The following is a 9,742-nucleotide window of genomic DNA, read 5'->3' on the forward strand; positions in this document are numbered from 1 at the left end:
TTTATTTATCAATCTCAGTCCAAGATAAATTTGCTTGAGTCAGGGTGAAGCCAGTGATTTCCAATGCAACGAATTCCAAGCTTGCACAGTATAAGAACTGATAATAGAAGAAAAATATTTGTGTATCTGCCCCTCCTGTATGGGACCATCCAAAGAAAGCTATAAAAATAAATAATGGTCCACCCAAAAGACAGAAGCACAGCATTGTGGTATTCTCTGAATGGAAGCTGTGATTTTCTTTGGAGACAGATTTTGTAGGCTAAATTACAGAATCACAGAATTATGGGAAGCTTTAGAATGAGAAGGAATTTTAACACTCACAAGGGTGTGATTTAACAACCACTCCCTCAAATGTTCAAAATCTTAGCTTCCTAGGAACTTCTCTCTGAACTCTGTTTCTAATAAGTGTTCAATGCATTGTAGAAATGCTAAAATGTGTTCTCTTTTACTAGGGCAATCTTGGCTTTTCTGATATCACATCCTAATAGATTTATTCAGAGATATTAAAGATTTCATGACCATAGATATTCATTTACTATGTCACTTAATAAATATCTGTCTAAATCTTTTATAAGAAGCTTTCCCATATCTAATTTGTATCATTTAGCAAAACATCATCTTGTTAGTTAAATGGAAATATTCTTTGTATAAAACTGCATCTTCTTTATTTTGCATACTTTTAATTTCAGAACAAAATAAAACAAACAAACAAAAAAAAACCCCACAGTACACAATATCCAACCCTGCAATTCTGTGAGAGGGGATTTTCCTTCCTTAAGGCACAAAGACAAAATAAGAAATCCTATAGCATGAGCAGAGAGAGTCAGGTAGGTCAGGGCCAGTCAAGGCTGTTGGGGGAGCATGGGGAAACTGTACAGAGGACATGGTCTTCCCAGGGCATCTCTAATATACTTCTTCCATACAGGAGGCATCCTCATCACCCTCAAGTCGGGGGATCTCATCAGCAACGGCAGCACTGGTCTCCTCTGCAGTCACTTCATCTTCATCAACGCCCCAGGTCTAGTTTGATCATGTGGTAGATGCAGTTGGAATGGGTCTGTGGATCCGCAAGTGAGGAGCCAGAGGAGAGCAGAGCAGTTGCAAGCATCAGCACCACCAAGTCCTTAGCAGCTTTGTCATTCTTGTCTGCCTCAGGGTCTCCATAATGGGATGGTGATGGTTGATCTCTAGATGCTTTTTGGCCCTCAAGTAATCCATTTTAGAGTTGTCTCGAAGTGCCCAGGCCTTCATGGTCTTCTCCATATTGGCTGTCCAGTCATAGGTGCTTGTCACGGTGCAGCAGGGTGAAGACTATTGGAGATGTCACCTTCTCAATCTTCTTATCCGAAATCTCCTTCATGAGCTTGCAGAGATTCTCAAACTTTGCCTTGCTTTCCTCCATCTTCTTCTTCTCTTCTTCATCCTCTGGCAGCTCCAGGCCTTCCTTAGTCACCGAGATCAGGGCTCTTTCCATCAAACTCCTTGAGCTGCTGCACGCAGTACTCGTCAATAGGCTCAGTTGTGTACACCACCTCATAGCCCTACTTCTGCACACATTCCACAAAGGCAGAGTTGGCTGCCTGCTCTTTGATAGATGGAAATATTTTAATAATATTTTTAAATACAACTTCCTATTATGTTTTTAAACTCAAATAAAGTACAGCTTTATATGTGTGTAATATATTACTAATAGTAATAATTAATTCGTTTTTTTTTGTTTGTTTTTTTTGAGACAGGGTTTCTCTGTAGCTTTTTTGGTGCCTGTCCCGGAACTAGCTCTTGTAGACCAGGCTGGCCTCGAACTCCCAGAGAACTGCCTGCCTCTGCATCCCGAGTGCTGGGATTAAAGGCGTGCGCCACCACCGCCCGGCTATTAATTCGTTTTTAATTTTTGAAATCTTATCTATTTTAAAATGAAATATAATAAGAAGAAACACTTCTAGACTATCAGGTGGGCTTCCAAAGTTGCTGCTAATTATAATAAAACAATGAGGACAAGCTTTTGTTTTACCGAAATTGTCTTATAAAAATTTATATCCAGATGTGAAGGTGACTCATGAAAGTAAGTGAAAATATTTTTCCTCAAGTCGTATAACAGCCAAGGTAAGGTACTAATATTCCAATTAAATATGTCAGTTTTTTTACCTGCTGGTGAGGATTAATTTTAAGCAAAAATAATTGGTACCTTTGCTTATACATCCAAAAGGAGGTGGTTAAATCTTTGAAAAGTCATAAATAAAAGATAACATTGTCTTATTCCATTAAAATTAAAAACAAACAAATCAGATTCCTCAATAATGTTCCCTTTATCTTAATCCTGGCTATCTTCATCTTTAAAAAGAGACAGAAAAGGTAATTAGAAAGGCTTTAGATGACAAAAGCACATTTATATGAAAATGTGATAAAGAAATAAATGTTTCATTATTATTATTATTTTATTACTTAAAAATATCAATCCAAATTCCTATTCCCTCCCCTCTTCCCACTTACCTCCAGCTCCCTCCACAGACTCTCCCTCCCCACCCCCTCCAATCCTAAGAGAAGCCAATGCAAGCCACCCTGTGAAAAGTCCAAGGCCCTCCCTACTACATCTAGGTTGAGCAAAGTATATATCCAAAGAAAATAGGATCCCAAGAAGCCAATCATGCAATAGAGACACCAATGGAAATAAATGTTATTTAAGAAAATGAAAACCTAGGCTACCTTTGAATACAATATACAAAAAACATTTTCCTTTGCATGTCCTGTTTCAGCTGCCTGTTAACCTTCCTCATTATTTCCCTGAACTTTGAAAGTCACAATTAAAAGGTCCATCCATGGTGAGGTAAAAAGCAATTGTGCAGTTGGCACACTTGTCTGCCCTACACACCTACAATAGTTCCCCACCTCTACACATTCCTTGGCCTGACTTAGTCACACTCATTTGAGAAAATGTTTCAAAGTCTCATATTTCACAAAGTCTAATCTGGAAATGATGGACTTTTGCTTCTCAGAAATTCTATCAAGCGGTTACATTTACTCTGAACTGCTTTCTATTTCATTCCTTAGACTGTAGCTATGACTTTTATGTAATAGCTAATTCAACTTTAAACGTTTAATAATAATTGGTCCTAAAAGTCCACTTTCCTCTTTCATTAGATAGGTTTTTTTTTCTCCCCACTGTGGGAATTTATGAGACCTTCAATATCTTGGATTCTTCATTGGAAAACAAATAAAAATTCTGGGTGGGCTGTGAAAGTCCAAAATTATTTTTAAGCTATAGAAAGATGCCAAAATTGATATAAAATTATCAACTTGCTTCATAGCTCAAGAAAATTTATAATAATTAGAATTATCTTTCTAAAATAAAAGAGGGCATGATTTTTCCTTATGATTGGCAATTTGTAAATACAGTATTTGATTTGATTTCTTTTTTTTAATTTTTTATTGATTTTATTGAGCTTTATTGTTTCTCCACTCCCCTCCCTTCCTTTCCTCTTTCCTTCTATCCTCTCCCATGTTCCCCATGCTCCAAATTTACTCAGGAGATCTTGTCTTTTTCTACTTCCATGTAGATTAGATCCCTGTATGTCTTTCTTAGGGTCCTCATTGCTGTCTGGGTTCTCTGGGATTGTGAATTGTAGGCTGTTTTTTGTTCTTTATGTCTAATAGCCACTTATGAGTGAGTCCATATCATAATTGTCTTTCTGGGTCTGGGTTACCTCACTCAAAATGATATTTTCTAGATCCATCCATTTGCCTACAAATCTCAAGATGTCATTTTTTTCTGCTGCGTAGTACTCCATTGTGTAAATGTACCATATTTTCTGTATCCATTCTTTGGTTGAGGAGAATGTAGGTTGTTTCTAGGTCTGGCTGTGACAAACGATGCTGCTATGAACATAGCTGAGCACATGTCCTTGTGGTACAATTGAGCATCTTTTGGGTATATGCATATATACCCAAATATGTATTTATTGGATTCAATGTTAGTGGTATTTCTGGGTATTGAGGAAGGTTGATTCTTAGTCTGGATAGATAAATAGAGAAATAAGCACAACAGAGTATTAGGGAGAAATAGAGAACATGCTATAAGAACCAATCCTCTCGTAATTTAGTACTACTGAACTCTGTAATACTTTAGGAAATCTAAACTATCTGCAACGGAGTATTCATTAGTTCAGGTTAATTTTGAACCCCTGATAAGTGGAGATTTATATTGAATCTAATTTGAGATGATAGTTTTATCTGATTAGCACAATGATTAATAAACTACGTTTTGCTATGTAAAAGTAAAAGCAATGTTTAGTCTCTATCTGTAGAACCAGTCTTCTGGTACATTATTGAAAGGACTCCCTTATACTGGATTATACTGCATTGCATTGCATCGGTTATATAGAGCAAAGAAATAGGAAGAAGGAGGAAATAAAATTTTGCAAGGCAAGATTTGGTTTATTATTTAAATGGTTAACTCAATTTTAAAACTTACAAATTATATTCATTTGATAAAATTTTATACTTCTCAAGCATCAACTCTGCATTAAAATGTGAAAACCATAGAGATGTGTTCTCAGAAATTTTACCTACCCCTCTTCAGGATTAATTGCTTTCTGTACCTAAAGAGTGACTTAGTTCTTGCCCATATCATGTTGTTTTGAAAGCATCAGTCTTTATCTGCCCTTTAATGAAAGATTAACTAAATTCGTAATGTTTTATTGAATAATGTTTATTTTCTGGATTGTCTAATGTGTCTAATGTTAGTGTGAATTGTATAGTATATATAATAGCTTGAAACATTAAAACTTTTATATAAATAGACATCTTTCTTCATCAGGAAAGAAGAACCAGACCTGGAAGGTGATATTGTAAGCAAGGCTGCAACTCATCAAATACAACCACCAACACATGTCAGTGCTCCTGTGCCTGGAATTCTGATGTAGACAGGGTTTGAATCATCCCACTGAAAATGGAGCAGACTCTTGTATTCTTTTTTTTTTTTACATCTACACAAATAGTTTATTGAAAATAATTTCTGGAGAAATTAGTAAGAAAGCAGAAAAATGGAAACCAACATTAACATTATGTTCAAACATTCCTGTTTCTCATGAAGCTCAGCACAAAATTCTGCATTAAAATTTCATCAGATTTTGTTCGATGCAGAATTTATATGCTGTCTCCTGTCACAGGATTATCTCATAACTTTTTAGGCCATTTTAGTTCCTTGGATAATGTTGGTAGAGCACATTGCTCTGGTAATTCCTGGGTATCCATAGTATGAATCTACAGGGTATCCCTGAATATTAGCATGGAACATGTTCTCTGTAAGGTTATGGATAAATATTTTTTATGGAAGTCTTTGGGTTATTAAGGTCAAAAATTTATAAAGAGACAATATTAATTTTCAGAAGAACAGTCTCTTGTCAGAAACAGAAAGGTAGGAAACACGATAGACCGCTCTTAGCCTAACAGTCATTATAACACCATATTTTGCAAGTCTTTTCTTGAGCAATCTTTAATTTTCTCCTTATTTTCACTTTGTTTTGAATGAGAACTATTAAAACTTAAGTTATTACTGTTGAAAAGAGTAGCAGGATATAAAATACATGACACATATACATATATGAGTAAAATCATTAGCAATCACTGTTTTGGCTAGTTACCTACTTTCTTATTCTTAAGATTGAATGATGGGAAACTAGGGATTCATTCAAACTCTAAGGTTCTAAGAGCAGTGAAGTTATTCTCAAACTAATGCAAATTGCTGCATGTCACTGTATCTCCATAGTATAGAAAATACTCCTCTACCTTTGATTTCTCAAATCACAATATATTACTCAACTGACTTCAAATTTCCAATATAAAAATCTTCCCTTATACCCAGGCCAGCTGGCCTTGGTGAGTTCCCAATAGAACATTCCCATTGTCTCAGTGTGTGGGTGCACCCCTCGCGGTCCTTGCTCGTGCTCTCTCTCCTTCTGCTCCTGATTTGGACCTTGAGATTTCAGTCCGGTGCCCCATTGTGGGTCTCTGTCTCAGTCTCCTTTCATCGCCTGCTGAAGATTAATATTCAGGAGGATGCCTATATGTTTTTCTTTGGGTTCACCTTCTTATTTAGCTTCTCTAGGATCACAAATTATAAGCTCAATGTACTTTATTTCTGGCTAGAAACCAAATATGAGTGAGTACATCCCATGTTCCTCTTTTTGGGTCTGGCTTACCTCACTCAGGATAGTGTTTTCTATTTCCATCCATTTGCCTGCAAACTTCAAGAAGTCCTTGTTTTTTACTGCTGAGTATGAAAAAGCCTGGAATAAAACCGGACTCGCTGAATATAGCAGACAATGAGGACTACTGAGAACTCAAGAACAATGGCAATGGGTTTTTGATCCTATTGCACGTACTGGCTTTGTGGGAGCCTAGGCAGTTTGGATGCTCACCTTACTAGATCTGAATTAAGGTGGGTGGTCCTTGGACTTCCCATAGGACAGGGAACCCTGATTGCTCTTTGAGCTGATGAGGAGGGGGACTTGATCGGGGGAGGGGGACTTGATCAAAAGGAGGGGGAGGGAAATGGGAGGCAGTGGCGGGGAGAAGACAGAAATCTTTAATAAATAAATAAATAAAAATAAAATAAAAAAAGATTGTGAAAAAAAATCTTCCCTTATTGTTCATTTTCCTATAAAAATTTGTTCTTCTTAACTTACATAACTGTGGGAAATAAAATATTGATATAGTTGTATTAATTTATTATTTTCTCACTTGCACTGGTTATTTATATTCAATAACCACATTCAGTAAATATCATTGCTCTTGTAATGAATTCCTTGATTATCAAGAGAGAAACTGGCTATACAATTATGTAGAGCTTGGTTATAAATGAAACTGTTGTATACCCTGTTTCTTCCTTTCCTATTTTTCTCCTTGTATCAAAAATAGATCCTTTTCTAATGCAATATATTCTAATTACAGATTTCCCTCCCTATACTTCTCCCAATTCTTGCCCACGTTTCCTCCAATCCAGATGTACTCTCTTTCTGTCTCAATTAGAAAAGAATAGGCATTTAAGAGATAACAACAAACATAGCAGGATAAAATACAATAAGATAAAACAAAGCCATCGCATTGAAGTTGGACAAGGCAAACCAATACTGGAAAAGAATGAAAGAGTAGCATAAAAATCAGAACCCCACTCGTTCACTCACTTCCAAATAAACACTAAACTGAAATACATAACATATATGTAGATGACCTGGTACAGACTTATGCAGGTCCTGTGCCTGCAGCCCTAGTCTCTGAGGTAAAGTGAGATTTTCTTAGTTGATTTAGAGGGCTTTGTTTGCCTGGTTTTCTCCATACCCTCTGGCCTTTATATTCCTTCCACTTCCTTTTTAGCAATGGGGCTTTTTGTTTGTTTGTTTGTGAAGAGCTACCTATTGTTTTGGTAACAGCCAAGGGAGTTTGGGGATTTCCATAGCACAGCTTTGACCAACTTAACTGGATGTAATTCATTCCTGATACTGGAAGCTTCATTTGGTGAACGAGATGGCCAGTTGGGACTCTATCTTCCCCATTATTTGGAGACTTCATTAGGATCACCTTTATATTTTTTAGGAAGTTTCCACTCTATTAGGTTTCCATACTCCACCCCATAATACCTCTCAATTCTTGCTGTCTTTCCCACATGCCTTCCCTCCCCCTACCTTATCCTTCTATTCCAGTCCCCAAGTCCCTAGTCCACCCATAAAATCTGCTATATTTTCCCTCCCAGGGAGAGCCATATGTTCCCCTTCAGTCTTTTCCTGTATACTTAACTTCTCTTAGTCTACAGATTGTGGTTTGGTTATCATTTACTTATTGGCTAATAGCCATATATAAGTAAATATTACAATGTTTGTGTTTCTGGGTCTTTGTTACCTCAGTTAGCATGATTTTTTTTTTTCTAATTCCCTCCATTTACCTAGAAATTTACAATGTCATTGTTTTAACAGCTGAGTAATACTCTATGTGTAAATATACTATTATTTTGTTTATCCACTCTTCTGTTGAGGGACATACAGGTTATTTTCAATTTTAGGATCTTGGGAGGAAAGCAGTAATAAATATGACTAAGCAAAAGTCCTTTGCTTAGGTGAAGCATTCTTTTGGTGTATACCAGCGAATGGAAAAAGTGGATCTTGAGGTAGCTCAATTCACATCTTCCTGGGAAACTGCCATACTATTGTCATGATAGATATACAAATTTGCACTTCCATCAGCAGTGGGTGAGTGTTCCCTATATTTTAAGCATTGGACTGTTTATTATACATGTTAGAAGGAGACATACAATGAATTATATAATGAAAAGACTAACAAGTAAATTAAATTTTTGTTACAGATTAACCAATTCCTTATTCTATTTTAATATTGACTATTCAGACATGATTTCATTTTTAAAAAGTCTGTATAGCTAAATTATTTGTTTTTTATGACCTAAGCATTAAATGTTATTAAAGAGGAAGTGGTGTTTTACTACCATATTCTAAGGAAATACTTAGGTAAGAGAACTAAGAAGACCTGATATATCTGTACTCGGTTTTTTTATCCTACATGTCATTGTTCTTTCTCTGATTTATTTTATAAAGCAAATGTAAATACATGAGGTTTTACACATTGAAATATTCACAATATACAATGCTGGATAAATAAAATTTGTATTTTTTTTAGTTTCAGAGTAATTGTATCCTTCTTATAAATGACATTTATTAAATTTCTATTTAAATCTGATTAAAATATGAACAGAAAATCCTAAGTATAATACTTTGCTTTCTATAAAAATAGAAATAGCTATAAGAAATAGATCTATCTAAATTACTATTTTATGAAATGACACATACTGAAAATTATTTTGTATCTTCTAAAGAAGTGATTTAGTCTGTAAAAACTTTCTACTTACAGTTTGTTTATAGAAAATAGTGCATACTACATTTATACAATGGATAAATTGCTAAAGAATGTTTCTGGACAGGAAAACCAATGGTCGGACATGGGAAACAGCCTCTTATTTTGCAGCCTGTATTGTTGTAGGAGACTATAAAACCACACTAGAGTTTTCATTGTTCAGTTATTTGAATATCTGACATTAGAACAAACACAATATGGATATCATTAAAATGAAGATCTATGGCTGAAGTATAAAGTGGAATATAATTTTTGTCTATACACTGAAGAAATAACGGCAAGACTTTAGACAATCTTTTGGCTGAGTTTTCAGAATGGCTAAAATCAAAAGCACCGATGATAGCCTTTGCTGGAGAGGCTGTGGAGGAAGGGGTACCCTCATCCATTGCTGGTGGGAATGCAATCTTGTGCAACCACTTTGGAAATCAGTGTTTCGGTTTCTCAGGAAATTCGGGATCAACCTACCCCTGGACCCAGCAATACCACTCTTGGGAATATACCCAAGAGATGCCCTATCATATGACAAAAGCATTTGTTCAACTATGTTCATAGCAGCATTATTTGTAATAGCCAGAACCTGGAAACAACCTAGATGCCCTTCAATGGAAGAATGGATGAAGAAAGTGTGGAATATATACACATTAGAGTATTATGCTGCGGTAAAAAACAATGACTTCTCGAATTTTGCATGCAAATGGATGGAAATAGAAAACACTATCCTGAGCGAGGTAACCCAGACCCAAAAAGATGAACATGGGATGTATTCACTCATAATTGGTTTCTAGCCATAAATAAAGGTCACGGAGTGTATACCTGGTGAACCTAA

General features: G+C 35.8%; 1 pseudogene; it reads right to left on the reverse strand.

Moving 5' to 3' along the window:
• Positions 1–903: 903 nt before the first annotated feature.
• LOC126500111 (putative heat shock protein HSP 90-beta-3) overlaps positions 904–9,742 on the reverse strand; it is a 46,452-nt pseudogene continuing 37,613 nt past the window's right edge.

The sequence above is a fragment of the Alexandromys fortis genome, unplaced genomic scaffold, assembly GCF_014885135.2.
Source record: "Alexandromys fortis isolate MF-2015 unplaced genomic scaffold, M_Fortis_MF-2015_v1.1 scaffold_38, whole genome shotgun sequence".
Classification (NCBI taxonomy): domain Eukaryota; kingdom Metazoa; phylum Chordata; class Mammalia; order Rodentia; family Cricetidae; genus Alexandromys; species Alexandromys fortis.